Source organism: Molothrus aeneus, chromosome 8 (assembly GCF_037042795.1).
Source record: "Molothrus aeneus isolate 106 chromosome 8, BPBGC_Maene_1.0, whole genome shotgun sequence".
NCBI lineage: Eukaryota > Metazoa > Chordata > Aves > Passeriformes > Icteridae > Molothrus > Molothrus aeneus.
The window spans coordinates 10,062,184-10,082,095 of record NC_089653.1 but is presented as its reverse complement, the minus strand read 5'-3'; the positions used below and the strand labels follow the sequence as shown (position 1 = coordinate 10,082,095).

General features: G+C 37.9%; 1 protein-coding gene across 2 annotated transcripts in view; it reads right to left on the bottom strand.

Annotated features, from left to right (window-relative positions):
• The window catches only part of ADK (adenosine kinase), a 268,546-nt gene that overhangs the window by 19,418 nt on the left and 229,216 nt on the right, over positions 1 to 19,912 (bottom strand). The gene's annotated exons all lie outside the window — the stretch shown is intronic.

The following is a 19,912-nucleotide window of genomic DNA, read 5'->3' as shown; positions in this document are numbered from 1 at the left end:
AAAACAGAGCTGCCAGTAGCTGAAACCTGGAGATGAGTAGTTTCTTCACTGTCCAGCAACAGAGCAGATCATAAAAATCACTCTTACACTGACATACACAGTAGCAAACAAGGAAACCTAGTTTGGAAGGCACATAAAGAATTCACAGTCTCAAATCAGGCAAGTCTGTGTATGCTGCAGAGGTACCAGAAGGATCCTGGTTTCTGTGAAATGCAGTGTATCAGCTCTACTGCTCTTCACCATCTGCTACTAAGTGAACCAGGCAGATATAATGATGCTGCCTCCAGAGGGAACTGTTGGCTGGCCCACCAGGAGGGGAGGGGAGCATTAGCAACAACCATCCATGAGAGGCAAAGGAAAAAGGGTAATGAAAAACATAAGATGAATATTCCAATTAAAGAACAGGTTTCAGTCAGTTTTCAGGGCATCCTACTCTCTACTCTGTTAAGAAAGCTATTTAGAAATGTGCTTCAATGCTGTGTTGTGCTCTTAAGATAAGTCTTCAAGAGCAATGTTTTTTAGTAATTTTAACAGCATTCATTTGAATTGGAAATCATGAAGGAGAGGTCTTACATTAAACTCTGCCAGACAAGCAGAGTGTATTCATCCATTTCACAAGAAGGTATATTGATTTGCTCTAGATAATACTAAAACAATGAACAATGTGCTAAGTCTGTTGAAGACACATTGTAATGAACTAACCTGCTCCTTCCCAAGTGTGCATGGGCACACACAGATGTTCCATGTTAAATGCACAGCAGACAACTGCATATGCATACAAATGTCTGTGTTTGGGCACACAGAGTGAATAATGCACACTGTATTTTGAAAGCTGTAAATGGGGTATAGCATCAAATAAGATTCTATTCAAGCAAACTAGCACAAATGAAAGTTCTCATCATCATCTTTTGCCTTTCTTTTCCTCTGTCTTGACTCCCTCCCTCAGCTCCCTCTAGTATGTGCAGGTAAGTATTGCACTAGGAGCTCCTATTTTATTCTTTCTGTAGTAGATATAATGATAAGTAACTGAATTAGTCTAAAACCCCAAATATATTAGGAAAGTCAATTTTTAATTTTTTTTTTTTTCTGGTCACAGTTTTCCATGTCTGCCTGGGTAATACATTTTCTTTCTGCAATTTACTATATATTTTCAAGCAGAGCAATAATCTCATCTTTTGAAGTACCGAAGTTTAAGAAGGAGCCAGCATGGCTTTGGAGCACATACTGAATTACAAAATATTACCATCTGCACATATCCAATAGACAAATTAGCTTTCTTTAACCTTATCTTTGGTTGATTCTAGCATAGTAGAATCAACTAAACTACAGCTGACAATAATATATGCTGTAAGATCAACAAAAGAATACCAAAGTTCGGGGTTTTTATTCCTTTCCTTTACAATAAACCAAGTAAGTTAGAATTAAAGCTGCCATTAAATTACATTGCTATGTCTGTGTAATAGCACCAAAGGAGCTAATTTCTCTTACTGATCTGTGTTTTGTAACAACGAAACACAACAAGATGAATTATGATGAAGCAGAAGTCTCCATTCTGAGTATCCTTTTTTATTTTTTGTCAATTTAATATTGCTTTAACTTCATTTTTGATCCATTGTGTTATAAAACTCTCAAATCCATCATAGCGGACACTGAGACACCTTGGCTAAGTGCACCGGTCTTCAGTGGCCTTGCTTTTCAAAGTCAGTTCTGATTTCATTCATCATTCTGAGAGCTTATGAAATAAAGAATAATTACATAAGTGTTTTGAAGTCCAAGTGCTGCTGCTGTGGGCATAAAATCCAGTGTTCTATTTTTATGTAACAAATGTCTTCTATGATACAACATATTCCACTTGGATATAATTTCCTGGAAGCCCAAAATTGTGAGTACAAATTGCAACAAGGTGTCTATAATTAGGGAAATTTTAGAAAATAAGCATTAATGAAATCTAAAATTTTGGGGCTTTGATTCAACTTTCAGTGACTTTACATTTGTCAGGAACTCAGCTCTTTCAAAATGACATAGAAATAATCAAGCCCAGACATTAATGTGACTTCACAGGCTGAAGACAAGGTAAGTTCACAGGTAAATCAGAAGGATAGAGTTCATTGGTTAATTTAGTTCTTGTTGATCTCTCACATTACATATATAAAGAGGTGAAATCTCTATTTAATTTCCTAGTCAAAAATATATGCCAGCATATCCAGTTTAACATATTATTGCAGGCAAAACAGTCTAGAGAGATAATAACTGGACAGCAATAGTACTGAAGAAACCCAGTGCTCCTTCCATTCTAATACTCTTAAGCTCCCAAATCAATACAAGCCTATTTCACAATGTTAGCAGGAACAATTGAACTCTGATGATAAGTGCAAATACTACAGGTCTGTCTCTAAACCAAATTAGAATCACAGACTACATGTCTACTCTTAGTACAGTAATAAACACCAGCAAGCAATCGTTACATCCAATTAGGCTGAGTACTTTCCTTAACTGGGTCATTTACCAGTCTCTCTTGCTCTTAAAAGTAGATTAAATGTGTAAACTTACATTTAATTACCTGTAACAGAACTCTTATGGGCAACATGTTGCAGTGTCCTCAATTTTGTTTTAAAATAAAATGAAAGGAAGAAGGTAGACCTAAAATACATACAAAAAAGGTCTAGCTATTTCCTCAAATAATCTTTTGATCCATGGATTGGTAGTGGTAGTACAGATGCTTACAAGATGGAGTCACATTCATGTGTCTTTTGTGAGCTTTAACTTGTAAAATAAAGGAACAACTGTGAAACAGAATTCTGTCCCGTCTCCTCCCCACCTCCATCGTCTCTTACTTTCTTTAGATCAGGGGCCAAATAAAAAAAAGAGAGATAAAAAGAAAAGAAAAAAAAAAGAGACAGGAAGAACTTAGGAGAACATAGAAACCTGAACTCAAAACCTATAAATGTCTCTGGGCAGCTGTAAGGTAAGAAGTAATGGGAAAAGTATTTGAAACCAGACCACATTGCTTAGGATGATTTTTAGCTCTCACCTGTCTCCAGAAGGTAAACCCCAAAATGATACAGGCTCTAAATCTCTGTATCTTCTTCAGCACATCAATACATCTTCAAAAACCCTCAGTACAGCAATACTTTCCCCTGTTTTGTTTGATAGTAAAATAATGCTGTGCTGTCCTTCACACAATGACACCACGCTTGCTAATGTCCATCAAAGAGACACTGCAGCTCCCCCACCCCATCAACACTGCCCTGGCCAAAGCTGAAGGCCATGTTGGGGAGGGCTGAACCCCAGCTAGGAATCCCTCACACTTGCAGTGATGATGTGCTCCAAACCCAGCACAGCTGATGCAGCCTGTCCCTTCTAAGCAAACAGAAGGAGATCTGCATTTGCAGGCTGGGACTTCCAGGAGCCAGTTCTGGACGGCCACTCTGGTGCTCTGGCACTTTGTGGGTGTGTGTTGAGCTGGCCTTGCTTTGCACATCAACACGTGCTCCCTCCACCAGCTAGGTCTGTGCACTGTGGGCCTGGTGCTGTAGCTATATAGGCTTGTCAGAAAAGGAGGGAATCTCTTTGTGCCATTCAATGGAGTTACAGCATGACAAGCAAGATTCAAGTCAGCCACATGCTTTGGGATCTTTCTATCCAGTATTTTAAAGGTACACAACAAATGATGATGTATTCTACTGAATCCTATATGTACCCAAGAAATCTTTATAACTAGTAATGCAGAAGTTGTTTATTCTTTATTGCTATAATAAACAAATGACCCTAAACAAGTTACAGAGCAGTTGTCATTTATAATGCTTTAGTATTTCTGTGGCATGATACAAGTAATACAAATATTAATTGATTTCCATATTAAATGGGTCTCTTTAGCAATGGAGCTAAAATTCTCTTTGCAGTTTGCTAAGCAAAAGTGTTGATCAGGACGCAAAGTGCTGTCCCTCAGAGACAGCTAGTTCATTTTCAGTAGAAACAGAAAAAGAATATGATGCCAAAGACTTCAAATCTCCTGTGGCTCTAGTCATAGTCCCATAGATACCCTTAGGGGAAATGACAGTGTGCAGACCCCATTTTCCTCTGTCCTAGGAGTTAAATGAGACTTGTCTTCTTCCCCTTATAGCTCTCCTCAGACATACAAATTGTACCATTATCTGGTCAAGAGCATTTTGATTCAGAAGCCGTATTTGTAGCCTCTCAGTGAAGTGTGATTCATAGGATTAGAGTTAATAGGGGAAAGAAGGTTCATCTGAGTCAACTTGTACACTCATACACATCAACATTAGCAATGATGTAAAATTAAACACTATTTTTGCACACAGTGTGTATCCTCTGAACCTACCCCCAATTCTGTCTGCAATCCTGTTAATTCAACATCACTCCTTTGAAATAAGTCTTGATTTATATCAGCACAAGATTGGACTCAGAACTCTGTATATAGTTACAACAATTGTAAGAAATGTAATAGCATTGACTAATGGCTCATGAACATCTATGGGCAAAATTTGGTGTGGGGCACACTTAAATGTCATTATTTTCTATATCTCACTGCCAGATGAATCTCTGCCTTATTTCTCATATTAAATCATTTTTAGCACAAGTAAACATAACACTTTGTTTAAAAGATGGGGAAGAAAGAGGTCAACAGAAAATACTAGTTCTGCTTCAGTTTGTTGCTAATAAAACATTAAAAAAAAAATGTGTGTATATATATATATATATATATGTGGAAAAACTGCCCTAAAGAACAAGCTGCAGAATTTTTCTGGCATGTGTCACAATGTTTAAGGTTTAGAATGGCAATGAACTCTGTTGAAAAAGCCTTTTGAGCACACAGGAGTATTGCCATTTGCCCAGCAGGCACTGATTTCCAAGGCAGCTGAAACTGCGCCCACTGAACTGCCAGGGCTGCACTGCTCTAGCTCAGCATGGCTGCTGGAGACATAAGGTACTGCTCAGAGCTCCAGCCTCTCCTCTGCCTTCTGTCTGGGCTCACAAAGGGCTTGAGGACTCAGGAAAGGCAAGGGGTGTGAAGTCACAGGCACCAAAATCAACAAAAGGTTCTGCAGGTATTTCTTTCTTTGCTACAACACAATGACTGTCTGGAGGTACTACAACGAGCTCAGATCAAAATCAGTCCTGTCTTCTCTCCTGAAGACAGGAGAGATGGGTTACAATAAATAAAGCCCATAAATTGTATGATCCTGGTCTCTTATGAAGAGCAGGCTCTACCACAGTGAGCTGAGCCACACCAGTGAGCACAGGGTGACAAAAAGTCACATCTGGCCTTGGTTATTAACAAATATAAGTATCTCTCCCTGCACTGTAAATCCTACATGCATTGCTTTGGGCACTGTACATCTTAGTTGATCCTCACATATAAAATACCAAGCCATGCTCCTCCATCATTATTTTTTGAGCTGTGTATAGGAATTCGAAATACAAATAAATCGATTTCCATTTGTAAATAGGTAGCCAAGACTCGTGAACACACACAGATGATGAGAGCTGGAATGTCAATGTCCAGTGTAAGGAACACATCCCAAAAGTGTGTCTGGGTTACAGGGACTCATGTTTTGCTCACACACACTCTTCAGCCTTCTGAAGTGTGGCTATGAGGACTGTGCAAAAATGAAACATCTCAGCTCAGAAACCAGACCATGTGTGCATTCACTGACCAACACACCAACAGGAAACATGTATGCTTCTACTTCACTTTGTGGTATTCTACAGATGTATTTTAAACCACTGCACAGCTAGGCCACCAAAACACTGTCCTATGGGAGAATCTTCTGACATGTACCAACCTAAAAACCATGTCAATGCAATTCCTACTCAAAAGCTTATCAGGGCATTGGCTAAAACCAAAACAAAACCAAACTAAATAAGAGAGAGAAAAACATATTATAATTTGATTTTGAGTAGGACAAAAACTCTATTCTGCCTCACATTTTTCATACATTAAGCATATTGCCCTAGCGGGATAAACACACCTGTCAAAACTTGCAAGCTTTCTTAGCTATACCTCAGTTTCAGAGTGGTGAACACAGAAATCACATCATTTAAATAAATGCCATGTTACATGACAGCTTTTTTTATGCTACACGATAATCTGAGAAGCATGGGTTGTCAGTGGAGGCAGAAATGGGCCCAAGGCACTTCCATTTCACTTGAGCATCAGTAAGACTGAAAAGAGAAGGAGTGAGCATTAGGTCACTACAGAGCAGCTCTGAAGGAGATTTTTCTTCTGGGAGAATTTATATTTAGTTTCATAAATAAAATCAGTCCATTGGAATGAGAGAGACAGCCTTCCCTAGATATATTACTAAAAATAAGTTAATGTATATATCTGCTTCTCCTTGAAAAAAAAATTGCTACTAGCTGAACATTGTTGAGATAGCTATACCACAGAAATTCTACAGCAGTGCTGTTAAAAATTCAGATCACATGTAGAAATTTCAATTTTTCACCCTTTTATCTCAGAGCTCAGCTCTAGAATTTTACAATTTTTTTTCTTCTCATTCTGTATTTGTAAGCTCCATGTTTCCTTTAATTAAGATCTCCCACGAGTACTTGTTTGTTTTTGAAGAATAAAACATGTTTACTAAATGAATTTTATCAGACTTTAGCAGGTTTTAAATCTGTTTAGAAGATGTCACTGCAATGGAGGCCAAAATTTGTTCTAAGGTCAATGAGAAAATATCCTACTCTTAAAATGCCAGTTGAAACAGAGAAATTCTGCTGTTTTTAATGGAATTCTTTAAAGGGTTATATCAGCCTAAGATAAAAATCTGGCCCAAAATAAAGGAGCTTATTTTTCCCCTACATTAGTTGCAGATAATTTCTTAGATAATTAAATACCCCAAACCATGATCTTTGTAGTATCATGTTACCAGTTTAACCATTGACATAAACAGGATGGTAAATCTATCACCTTTTAAAAATAACATCACACACATTTTGATGTAAATTATGCACTCCTGAATTTTTACAGTTATTGACTACACAGTGGATTGAATTGATTTCCACACAGTTACTGTAATATCAGCTTTGATAAATATTTTCTGGCAAGAGCTCTTGGATCATATGTTTGTGTATGAAGGCCTTTAAAGCATTGCAGTTCACCCACATATGTGCACTCACAAAGGTAACCCAGGCTTTACAGGGTATGCACTGTCATTTAATGTAAATCCCAATGCTTTAAAGTCAGGCTGCTTGACAAAAGCAAAATAAGTAACCTAGGAGAAAAATCAGAATTGTCCAGCCTCTCTCTTTGCAGAACATTGTCAGACTCCTATCACCACTTGTCACTCCTGGTTACTTTTCCTTTAAGTATTAATTTGTGAAATAATTCAAATTTAAGTGATTCCAAAATAATACCCAAAATTACACACTTATCTTTTTAGAAGCAATAAAACATTTTAAGATTATTCAACCTTCAGTTGGTGCCTACAGGTGAATTCGACTCACGATCTCTGTAATATGTATTATTCTTATATTGTCAAGATGACCACCAAGATACGTTTTAGAAGTAAAAGAATCCTGCTCTGAAGAGTTTCCAAACTGAAAAGCAAGGTTGGTGAGCAAGTAAATAGATGTGTATAAGAAAAATATGGACAGTCTGCTGATACAATTAAGTTATAAAAAGTTATGAAAAAAGGCAAGAAGAAGATACTGCTTTAAAAACTGCAGAGATATGCAGGAAAAAACTCTAGTTGGCCTACAGAGTGAGATGATTTGAAATGCAACTCAAAAAATGCAGAAAAAAATGGAAATGGAAAATATTTGTTATTTGTTACTTTCAGAAGCATTTCAGCAGGAAACATACACTTAATGGCTATTTAGACCATTTCACTGCTTTTTTCGGCCATCTTTTCCTAGAGGAAATAAAACCAGATTTAAAAGGAAAGATGTTAACATTTTTAAAGAAAAACTTTCTCTGTGGTAACAAATATAATGCCTGAAACTCTCAATTTGCCTAATTCATCCTTCTACCAAGCTTGTACTCATCTTTGTCTAATCATTTTTCCTCTTTCCCCACATCCTTCGCCATCACCTGTTGATTCTTGTTGATTAAAGCAATGACTGAGGTGTCTACTGCTGACCAGGAGGCTAATTGTAGCCAGTGATCCTGGCACAATCTGGATTTTTACACTAACACAAACTGAGAAGGCTTCATTCTTCTTCCACATAAATACAAATCTGATCTTGTTGCTGCTACTCAGTGGCAACAGTCGGGAGCAGACGGTGCCAGGAAGGAACAAAGCTGCTTGGAAGCAGACTAATGTTTGGAGCAGGATTCTCTGCTGAATGCACTTGTCAAACTCAACTTTTGAGCCTGTATTGATTTATTCAGCCAGTCTCTTATTTCCTTTCTGCTTTAATTCTTAACTACCTGTGCATTTGCACATTCAGGATAAAAGTGGAAGAGTGGTGCTCTCCTCCTGCAGCTCGGAGCTTTCCGAGCAGTCTCTGGTTCCCAGGGAGTCCAGCAGTGCCCCCCTCCATGGAGAAGGGGCTGTCCCTCCCCACCCATGCATCTGACTCCAGCAAAGGGTGAGCTTCAAGCCTAACCTATTCCTAGAGTTTGGCTTGGCCTTAGAGAGCCAAACCTCCTTTCTCTTTTTTATCAACTTCTAACATACTTTAATTTTTGCATACATTTCCCTCAGCTGTTTGAGAGCACAGCTTCACATATTCTCATTTTCTAAAGCAGTGCAGTGTCTCCTCCAGAAGCAAACACACAACACATAGCCAGCACAGACATCTAATATGCTTTACTTTATCTTTCCAAACGTCTGTTTTGACTGCACACACGCATGACCATTTTATGGTTTCTGTATGTTACTTTTCATAACAAAACAACTGTACCCTGATTTTTGAAATGTTCAAGCTATCTAGACAAGCAGGAAATCAAAAACAATTCTTAGGCTCTTTTATAATATTTAGTTTTAGCCAAGTATAAAAATGTCAGTGCAAAAGGCAGATACTTATATTTCATGATGTGCCAGAAATTGAAAGCAATTGCATTTTTAGCATTCTACTAACTAAAGTGTTTTATTGCTCACAAAAGGATTTTCATATTTTTGCACCAATTTACAGCAGACAATAGGTATTGTAATCTAATCCACTGCAATTGTAATTTTTGACCAAATTGCTGTTGATAAATAATGCAAGTATTACGTTATTAAATTTTTTACAATTAGGTGACTGAGAAAGCTGTTTATTGCCTTCCGTTCTACCCTCTGTTAATAAGATCGTTGTTGCAGATGTTCATGTGTGCTGCATTGATGTTTAATGGTGCATGATGCTCTAGGTGGTTCCCATAACCTTGCTTTGTCTACTATGAGCTGACTCAATTGATATGATAATAGAGAAAAGAGGTCTGAAACAAGCTGGGCTGTACTGGCACAATTTGCATAACCTTTAAATTTGCCATCACTTGATAGCCAACTGCTCCTAAAAATTCTTATTCACTTGTCAGCGAGGACAATGTACTGTACAAACAGCATTCTGCACTTGGACAGGTGCGGAGGGAAGGGAGGGCATGCACACTTTGCTGCACTCTTCTATTCTATCAAGAAATGTACTTATTATCAAATTTATACAGCCAACAATTTGGAGTACAGTTCCGCAGTTCCATTTTTGATCAACTGCTATTAGACACAACGCATGGCCTGGCATCTTTTCAGGTTCACAGTACAGTATCACAGTGTCACGTTACAAGGGACATAAATATTTGGTTCCATAGACTCCTCTCTGATTTAGTTTTGACTGCAAATCCCTGGGGCAGGCAGAAGAATCAGGACGGATTAGGAAGGCAGTGGGGGGCACAGGGTAGTGAACTACAGCAAACAAAATCAGTGTATGCAGCCTCCCAAACTTTAAATCTGCTGTCAGACTACTCTGTGCATTCTTTTTGAACAAACATTAGTGTTACATCATTCAGTAGGTATAGTCAAAACATAACAATATAAAACCAGTCCATGTTTACCCTATTCACAAAATCTGCTGTCTGTATATACTCTATGCCAGGTCTGCTTACTTTACTGTCTTTATTATTCATAACAAAGAAAACAGTTAGGGTGAAAATAAGACAGAGCCTACTTTCATTCACATGGGATCAACTACATAACTACATAAACATTATTTTTGGCATCCAGAGGTTTATATCCTAACTGCCACTTCACAGTCTATAATATGCTCAGGTATGTCAAGGCCAAGTCATTGGTATCACACTGACAAGCACAGCCTATGTTTCACATATGGCATTTAAATAATTTCCACTTTGCATTATCTCTAAAACCTACTGTGGAAATCACTGAGCCAAACAGATCATAAAATCTCACAATTCTACCTTTAGACAAACAATTAACCATTTCAAAGCACTCCAATTAGCCTTCCACATGCCCTCAAAGTTCATTCTAGACATTTTGTCATCTTGCGCAAAATAAATTCCAAGTCCCCAAAGTCAGGCAAAGCAGGACCCATTCAAATCCCCTTTGTCTGCTTTTTCCACTATCAAGGATCTCTGCTCTGTCCCTCCTGGAGCTAAGGATTTGTCTTCCATTTGGCCATCTACTTCCCACAACTTTCACTGTCTGAAATTGGATGCTACAGAAGAGAAACTTCTAATCAAAGGGTCAGTTCCTACAGTTAATTTTCATCCAGGGACACCATACATACCCACATTTTACTCGCCTTCCATTCTGTGCAATTATTCTGTAGAGACTATTTGAGCAAGTGAAGATTAGAGGCTTGAAAACGTAAGTTCCATCATTTATGGCAAAAGCATGACACAGATAGCTACAATTTAAACTTTTCTACAATGTTCATTCAACTGTAATCACAAGATGGGAAATAAAATCTCTAAATTAAAGATGATGGGCTACCAGAGTCTGTAGGACACCTTCTGAGTACAGATTCTGCTGTTCAAACTCCTCTGTGGTGATTTGTTATGAAGTGAACTGCTGCCAAGTAAAAAACAGGCTAACACTGCCAAAATAATGGAAAAAATAACTCCTACAGGAGATAATCTAGGTGCCTAGGTGTCAGTGGTCAGAGGGTGCAGTTCTTTGTGGCCCTCACTTCTACCACACAAAAACCTCCAGGTGAAATGTGTTATCAAATCTTTCAGCTTATGTGAAGTTTGCTTTCCCTATAACCTCTAGGTAAACTACAAAAATTGAAACACAGATTCCAGACAAGGTACAACACACATGAATCAGTATAACCCATTAATATTCATGAATGTTTTAAGTTCTCCATGACCATAATCAATAGCCAATGAAGTTAATGAGATCTGTCCATTGATTTCAGAAGACACAGGCTTGAGCCTCAGAGACAGCAACATCACATTCTCTCAAGCACTCCAGCTGATAACATAGACTTTGATAATTTGCCTCTTCCTACCCAGAATTTCAGGAATAAACAAGAGATGCTATATCTTATTTCCAAGTGGTTTTGTGGAATGAGCAATATACCATTATAAAGGTCCATATGGAGCGTTTAGTATCTTTAACTGAAGAGCAGTCATGGCCACAGTAGTTACCCATGTTGTTAATGCCAGTATGAGATACATAAATAAGATCTGTTATTTATTTAAGGAAACACAAAAAAGGCCTGAATGTGTCATCCTCCCAAAAGGTTGAGATTTTGTTTTGCTTTAACTTTGGTCCCTGGAAAGCAGTGATTCTAACTCTTATGTCTTCTAAAAGATGTAAGCCCATCCAATATATTTAAAGATTGATAAGTAGAGTTTTTAGTTCAAACTGGCCTTGACCTTGGGCAGTGTGACGTTATCTGAAAACCATTAATGGTCTCAAACTAAAGGAAAACCTCCTTAATAAAAGCAAACCATACAAAGGTATAAAAAGGTACAAAGGCAAAACAAAAAAACCAACAACCCCAAAACAACAAAAAAATGAAGTTTTATTAAAACTATTGATCCTGACCTAGGGCATTACAGACATTGATCTTCCCACATCTCCACAGGAAAAAAACAACTTAAGCCAACAAATTATTGATCTATTATGAAACCTGCTGAACAAGCCATACATTTAATTTCTTACAATGAAAAAAATAATCACACCAAATTAGGATACTGAGAAAATCTATTTCTCAAAAATTATTGGTAAAAAAATACTATTGGAATAATTTCATAAACCAGACATCCTGTTAGTATGATTCAACCCTAAAATGTTGGGAGGTGAGAAGTCTAAGCACTGTAAACCTTTAAAGCGCAGGTTTCAGATTTCAACTCATTAAAGCACATGTTCTTAAGGAGAAATGGCAAGTGTCCAACACTGAATATTGCAGGAACATCGAATGACTGCACAGAAAAGGACAGTGGTGAACTTTAAACTTAAAGCATACATTTAATTAAAAGTGCCTAGGATTATTATTTTCTATGAAGCAGAATACTATAGATTTGGATTTTCTTCAGTTTTTTCAAAAACTCAGAAAGATATATTTAGACTGACATAACATTGTAAATGTAGGGACAGTCACTGAAACACCAAAAGTCACCAGAATTCCCTGTTTGGTGTACAGGGAGATGGGTGGGCAGGTAGGTAGGTAGGTGGGTACGTAGGTGTTATTTTCAGAAAACAGGGATAACCTTCACAAAGTTGCATCAATTACATGTATATGTGAAAAGCACAAATTACACTTGGAAGGCTGTTCCACTTCCAGTGCTTCACAATTACTGATTCTGCTGTTTCACCATCCTTTCCAGTTGAGTTCTATAATAAAATTGGTGGTTTTCAGCACAAGAGAAAATAGAGTTTGTTTTCTTTATGTGGCTCTGTCCCTGTATTCTTTGCTTTTTGCTTTGCAGACATCATTCTACAGCATTATCAGCCAATGCTGAAGTTACTTCTATTCCAACTTTGGAACTTGAGTCTTTGCTGCTAGACGGAAATTCAAAACAAAGCACCATGTTTAATGCCTCAAAAAAAAGAAAAAACACTGCAGTTTAGAGGTACTTTCTTTCCAGAAAGAGAATGCTTATTTGGGATTCAATGGCCCCTAAATCAGTATGTTACTGTAAATTCCTTCAATTTTGCTCTCCAGAGTCAAGCAATAAAGGCCTGTCTTCTTATGAGATATTTAAATTAATTTGGGATAGTAAAAACAAAAGCCGAGAGTGAAGAATATAAAAGTGTCCAAGATTAAAGGGCTATAGAATTCTTTGTCAATCAATGCAAAAAAGGTGCCCATTTAAAAAATGATCTAGCTTTAAATACACAATGATGGGCTCTAAACCAGAAATTACCACACCATAAAGAAAATTTGAAGTCATAACAGATAATTCTATGAAAATGTCAGATCAATCATAAGTGGCAGCCAGAAAAGCAAGAAGCTGTTAGGAACTATTAAGAGAGGAATACAAAACAAAGAAAACAACAAAATTAAGCCACTTTCTAAATTCCTCAGGAGCCTGCAAGTCGAACATTCTGGCCCCCCACTCACAAAGACTAAGCAGACCTGCAAAAAGGTGCAGTGAAGGGTGGCTCAGAGTGTCAGAATTATGGATCAAACACAGAACAAGTAAACAGAATACAAAAAGAGTCTGGAAAAAAGACTAGTCCAGGGGAGGTAAGCAGACTTCTTCAAAATCAAAAGTAAAAAGACACTGTACATGAAATGGTTATGGACTGGCCAAGCAGGATGTATTTCTTTACATAACAGTCTCTGTGACACTCCTTATCACAAAACATGTATAATAAAATCCTATTCTGGCCTATTCAGCACAAAGACAACATCTCTAGTTCACAAATCCCCAAGCAACATTTTGCTGGAGTGTAACATGGAACTATTACTCCAGATTTGCTCTGGTTTTATCCTCTTTCCCAAGTTCCCACTGTTGTATACTTGCAAACATCATGTTAGAGATAAATCTTTGATCTGCCTCAGTCTTGTTTCTACTCTTTCATTCTGTATTGCCACTCCAATATCATATAATTTCTACTAACTAAGCAGTGGATTTAGCTATTAATAGTTATGTCTCCAAGAATCCTTTTTAAAATTACAGTATAAAAATTGAATTCCTAAATCTATGTATCAGTATCTGAGAAACAAGTACAGAAATTCTTCCTTGGAAGAATAAATATAGGCTAGTTCTAAGGAATGGAGTAGGGGCCCATATTTATTGTCATTTAACAAACATGCATTTTTCCACAGCCTATTTTTTCCTCAGAATTGTAGAATGTAAACTCATTGTAGCACCTGAAAATGGAGCTAGGTTTGATATTCCTTACTCCTGGTGATTATACATGAATAAGGGATTTCCCATCTTAGTCTCAATTTCTGGGCTGAATTGGTGTATTGACACAGTAGACCAGAGAAGAATCCTTTTCTTAAATCAATATGAAATTACTGAAACACACACATGTGCCTATTTACATATGTGCATACACATTCTTTGAGGTGCAACACTTGGTACACTTTTAAGTCCAGTCAAGATACCTGTATCCAGGAATTTAGGTTTTAATAATGTGTTTCACCTCTCCAATAAAATGCTCTTCCACTCTCACACAGCAAAAAAGCATGAATGGTCTCAGTTACAAAAAGGTATTACCAGCTTTGCTATTCATTAATCCCTACCAACAAATGCTAATTATTAATTTAGATTTTTTGGTTTCATAAGACACAAAAAAACTGATTATTTTGGGCTTTCTGGCTCACTTGTTAAGCCATTAGGGGACTAAAATGTCCTTTCTTTTTCTAAATCCACTTTTGTTTTTGAAATTATCCTTTCTATTTGTGAATATAAATGTATAGGGAAGAGTGAAAGTGTGTAATTGTGTGAAAAAGAGAGCACATGGTAATAAAACTCAGCTGCTGTTTCCCTGGGTCCAAGGTACTACTCTGGTGTGTATAAATGCATAGGAAGCCTAGTTGATAAAAAAAGGGCAAGTCAAGGTTTTCCTGTCTGGAAGGCCAAGCAGGAGAGCTGTAAGCAAGGGAAAAAAAATAAAATCTTTTCTTGCTTCTTAGAGAAGAACACATTATACTCAGAACTTAACAGAAGAGGAGCTGCAAACAGACCCACCATAAAATGTCAGCAGTGTCAATAGTATCAAATACTTCTCTGTTATACAGGCAGGCTTACAGGGTAACATGTTGGTCTGGGATTGCAGCACAACCTGACAAAGAAAACCTACTGACCTCTGTTTAGAGCGAGCTACATGCGTGAACATCAGCCCTCTTTATTCCCCTCAAAAAGCATACTCCACCATGCTACTGGGATCTAAGAATGGCTCTTAAAATCTCTCATTCAGTGTCCAGAATGTGATAAACCTTCTTAAAGGAAGGGTTTTTAAAAACCTCCTAAAATACTTAAGATCTAACGTATATTTACAAAGTAAGAGGAGTTTCATAATTCACAAAACATACTATCATTTGTCATTTTAATTAAGATCAGATTTTAGTTCTGCTCAAACACAGAAAATTTAAATTTCTGAGCATATCTGTATATATTACCACAAGAACAGCTGTAGTGAGTGACACCAACACCCATTCAGCTCAGTTTTCTGTTTCAGATAACACATAGAGGCAAATGCCTACTATTTCATCAACAGCAAGAGCTTGGTAGGCAGGCTTCTAAATTTGGTAACATTGCAATTTTATTGTGACATATGAACTTGGCTACACTGCACTGACTTTAATTTATGGACTAGATCAAACAACAATGATAACACAAAAATCTACAGAACTGTTTCTGCATGCACTATGTGGTAGGTGCACTAATGAAGTTTTAAGATGAACTTCTCTCTTTTTACCACATTTGCCCAGACTGCTAATAGATTTCCTGAAATATCTCAAGTAATATGTCCCAAAAAATGAAGATTTAAGTGGCTAGTAAGCCCAACCTGGCTTTAATGCTCGAATCCTTAGAAAAATCTATTTTTCACTACCATAGTCTAGCAAATGAGGTTATTACAAACATGCCCTTAAATAGAGGTGGTCCTGCAAACATCAGGGGGAAAAAAAGAATGGAAAATTGTATGTTCACCCCTGAACATGCCAGATTTCATCATTCATAACTTGAAAAATGCTGAAGTGATTTTCTTTAAATTTGGATTGTTTTTCTTTCCTCTATTAAAGCTATAAAACAAGCCAAGTTTAAAGTTTGTAGCTTCAGCTGGTCTTGAATTATGCAAATATTTCAATATAAAAGCATTTTCCATTGCTGAACTGATTTTGCTCACTTTCTGAAGATTTCCCTCTGAGCCAAGACCAGTATCTGACTAAAATGTAATGTATCTGACTAAAAGCAATTTGTTTAAAACTGTTATGAGCAACTCTGACAAACATTAGAGCATACATATAGATAGGACATATATGTTCCTACCAGAGCTTGTGATTTTTAGTACATTTCTTAAAAGCTCCAGCTGCTGAAATCAGGAGACTGCATATGTTCATTAACTTCCCCTGCTTATGTATATTTCTTGTGGTTATAGAAGAAAGTCTTGAAATGTGAAATGTATCTTATAGGCTTAGTCAAACCTCAAAACTCAGTCAAATCTGGGATCTCAGGCCTGCTAACAGGGATATCATGGAACAAGGCTGTGGTAGTGGGATCAGAGTCTTGATAGCCAAGTAATTCCCAGGACAGCTGAGGAGCATCTGCACAAGAAATTAACCCAATACTGTTCCTCAAATAAACTTTTTTTTGAGCAAGTCCACAGATCTCATTTACAGTTACCAGTCCCTTTCCCTAAGCATAATCCTCTGTGCTGAAAGCTTTTGTCACAGGTGTCTCTCACAGGCTGGCTTTTCCAAAAGAGTTCCATCAAAATTCAGTCATGTTGGGGATCAGTGATAGAGAAAATTACAATCTTTTTGTCTATGCTCATTCTAAGGTCACAGAGAATGTCCAGCACCTCCAAGTTTTTCAGTAAAAAAGATAAAATTCAACATCACCAAAAAATGTACCTCTGGCTGCCCAGAGGTGTTGCAGATATTCCCAGCCCTGGAAGCATTCAAGGTCCGGCTGGACAGAGCTTTGAACAACTTATTCCAGTTGAAGATGTCCTTTCCCATTGTGGGAGGTAGGACTAGGTGACCTTTAAAGGTTCCTTCCAACCCAAACCATTCTACAATTCTATGACATAGAGAGGAAAACCTCAGACCACAATAATTTCTTTGTGCTCTGTGGAGTCTTATTAGAAGGTGACAGTTAATTAAGTCAACACTTCATCTGTCACAGCTCCTGTATGCCAATCCTAAACACTCCTTTCCTTCCCTCTAAAACACAGTGATCACACTCAGATTGAATTTGAGCTTGCCTCTTCCTTGCAATGACAGAGAACAGGAAGGAAGGGGAGAGAAAAGGGGCCTTGGGGCTGGAGTACTGTGATGGAGCAGATATGAACAGACAGCAGAAAGACCCAATGCACTCCAGGATAAAGACAGAGAAATTTTTCCTCTGAAAACACAAATAATTCTGACAGCCAAAGAAAGTGGATTGACAAATGGGAATGGCTTAGATTGAGACTGCTGATGTAGTTTTTTATTCTTACTGTTTCATTGATCTGCTCCAGCTGCATGGACCTCTAAGCTGTCTGTCAATCCATACCTGACTTCCTACAGCTTGTGGTCTGTTTGAGGTAAGCCACCAGTATTTTTGGTTGACATTAAAACAATGTTGTATAAATTGCAGCAATTCATAAGATGACAAAATCTTTGCAGTATGGCTAGGCCAGATTTTTGGAGGAAGGAGTTTTTTCAGCTGTCTCAGTCTAAGCTCCCTCTCTCACATGCTAGAACTATATTTTCCCATCTGTTTGGTCAATCTTTTCTTGGTGATAAGCTGTGCCCTTCTGCCCTATGCTCCATTCCTAAAATACCTGTTGATACTTCCATTCTCAGGAATGAAGAACTGTTGCCACAGTCCTCTCCACATGTAATGACCAGCTGTATCTGCACTTCTTCATATCACACACCTCTACTGTGCCCTAGAAAGCCCAGGTCAAATTTTCAGCATGTATCATTCTGTGCCCCTTCATGAATAGCCCAGCAATCTGCAACAACCCCTTTTATCCATCTTATTTCGTCTCCTTCCAGCCAGAACTGTATCCAAGTATATACCCTCATAATTTCCATAACCTGATCTGCATTTGACCCACACATAACTCTTCAAAGAGGTGCACCCTCCTCTCACAACACAGCCCCATGCCTGCCTTGGCTTGGAACATCCTCAGCAGAGCCTTTGACAGAGCAAACAGAGCTCTGTTACAGATGTCCCCACAGCCTCTGGCTGCCTGTCTCATTTTGCCATGCATGGGGCAGGGGAGAGGGAAGGAGGCTGGGGGTGGCCATCTGGCTGTGACTCTGCACAGAGCACAGCTTGATCCAAACCAGACACAGTTGGCCCTCCTGGTCGCCAGGGCACTGCTGACTCATATCTACCTTGCCACTGGCCAGGACCTTCAGGTCCCTTTCCACAGTGCTCCTCTCCAGCCTCTCCTTCCCCAGTTTGTACCCACAGCCAGGGCTGCGCCATCCCTGTGTGCAGGGTGCAGAATCCAGCACTTGCCCTTGTTAAACTTCATACAGTTGGTGATTGCCCATTTCTCTAATTTGTCAAGGTCTCTGTGCAATCTGTCGAGGTCTCTGCATAAATATGTTCAACATAACAAACATGTTGTTCTTATTATTCTTAACCTGGACAAAATATACAGCAGAAGGTATGAACAAGCATACCCAAATCCATAGCTGACTCTGCAAATACTATTTTAATCTAGGCACAAGCTCTTTGAGACTTCACTGTTCCCTCAGAAAGGCAAGAAAAACAAGTACACACAGCCTGCTTTTTCAAAAAACATACTCCCATGCATTAGAAAAAAGATAATAATTTTATGCTGGTAACTCCTAAATGTAGTAATTCTTTTAAAGATCATTTAGAAGCTTTTATACATTGCACAGCAGGTTGTAAGTGTAGACCTAGTTAGCTCTGAAATAAGTGTGTAAGCAGCACTCTGTGCCATTCTATGGCATCATCATATGCTAAACTAAAGGACACATTTTCCTTCTTCCATTATTATTTTAATGTGAGGAGGTGGGAAAAAGATGGTCCACACCAAAGGAAAAGGGGGAAAACAATAACAAATTGGTATCTCTTTCGAGAATTGCCCCACAGGCCAAACATTTTTATGTTCTTAATCATTATTAAATGACTTAACATGACACACAGAGCCTGGCGAATGATTGCATCCTGACACAAGAACGAATTACAAATAAAATGAAAGATCAAGCTGTATTAGAGGACTGCCTCTGGGAAATGAAAATCTTTAATTCTCTTTTATTATTGACATTTATTTGGCTGCCATGAATAACAACATAGCAAAGAGATTCAGCTATGCTTGTGCACTGAATAGCTTATCCCACGGCTCAAAACTGCCTTAACATTTATCATGTTTGCTTTTGTAGCTGACACCATTGCATACAGTCTCTATCCATCTCACATTTATCATGCATATAAAGTGCATTCTCTAATTTAAGTTCATTTCATAGCGAACAAACAGCTAAGATTAGCAAGTGTCAGTCCTCAAATAAGCTCCTGGTTGTAAAAATATCAAAGAAGGGATTAATGGATTTGTTAACAACTCCAGTTTGAAGAATAAAAAAAGTACTCAGTGAAAATTAAATAAGAGCACAGGAGGGTTACACATAAGATTTAGGTTTACTACATTATTACTAGCTCATGTATAAAAACATTTTTATGCTGCTATTTTTCAGTCAAGTGTACAATTCTCAAGTGGAGTGCCTCCTCACAGGCCATTCACATCAGGCAGTAACTTTCTGGAAGGAACACTTCCATCATCATTGGTGCAATACACATACCCAACTCTCAGTGACTGGTATCTATTCCCTTTAAAACAGTTTGTAGCTAACAAAATAGGGG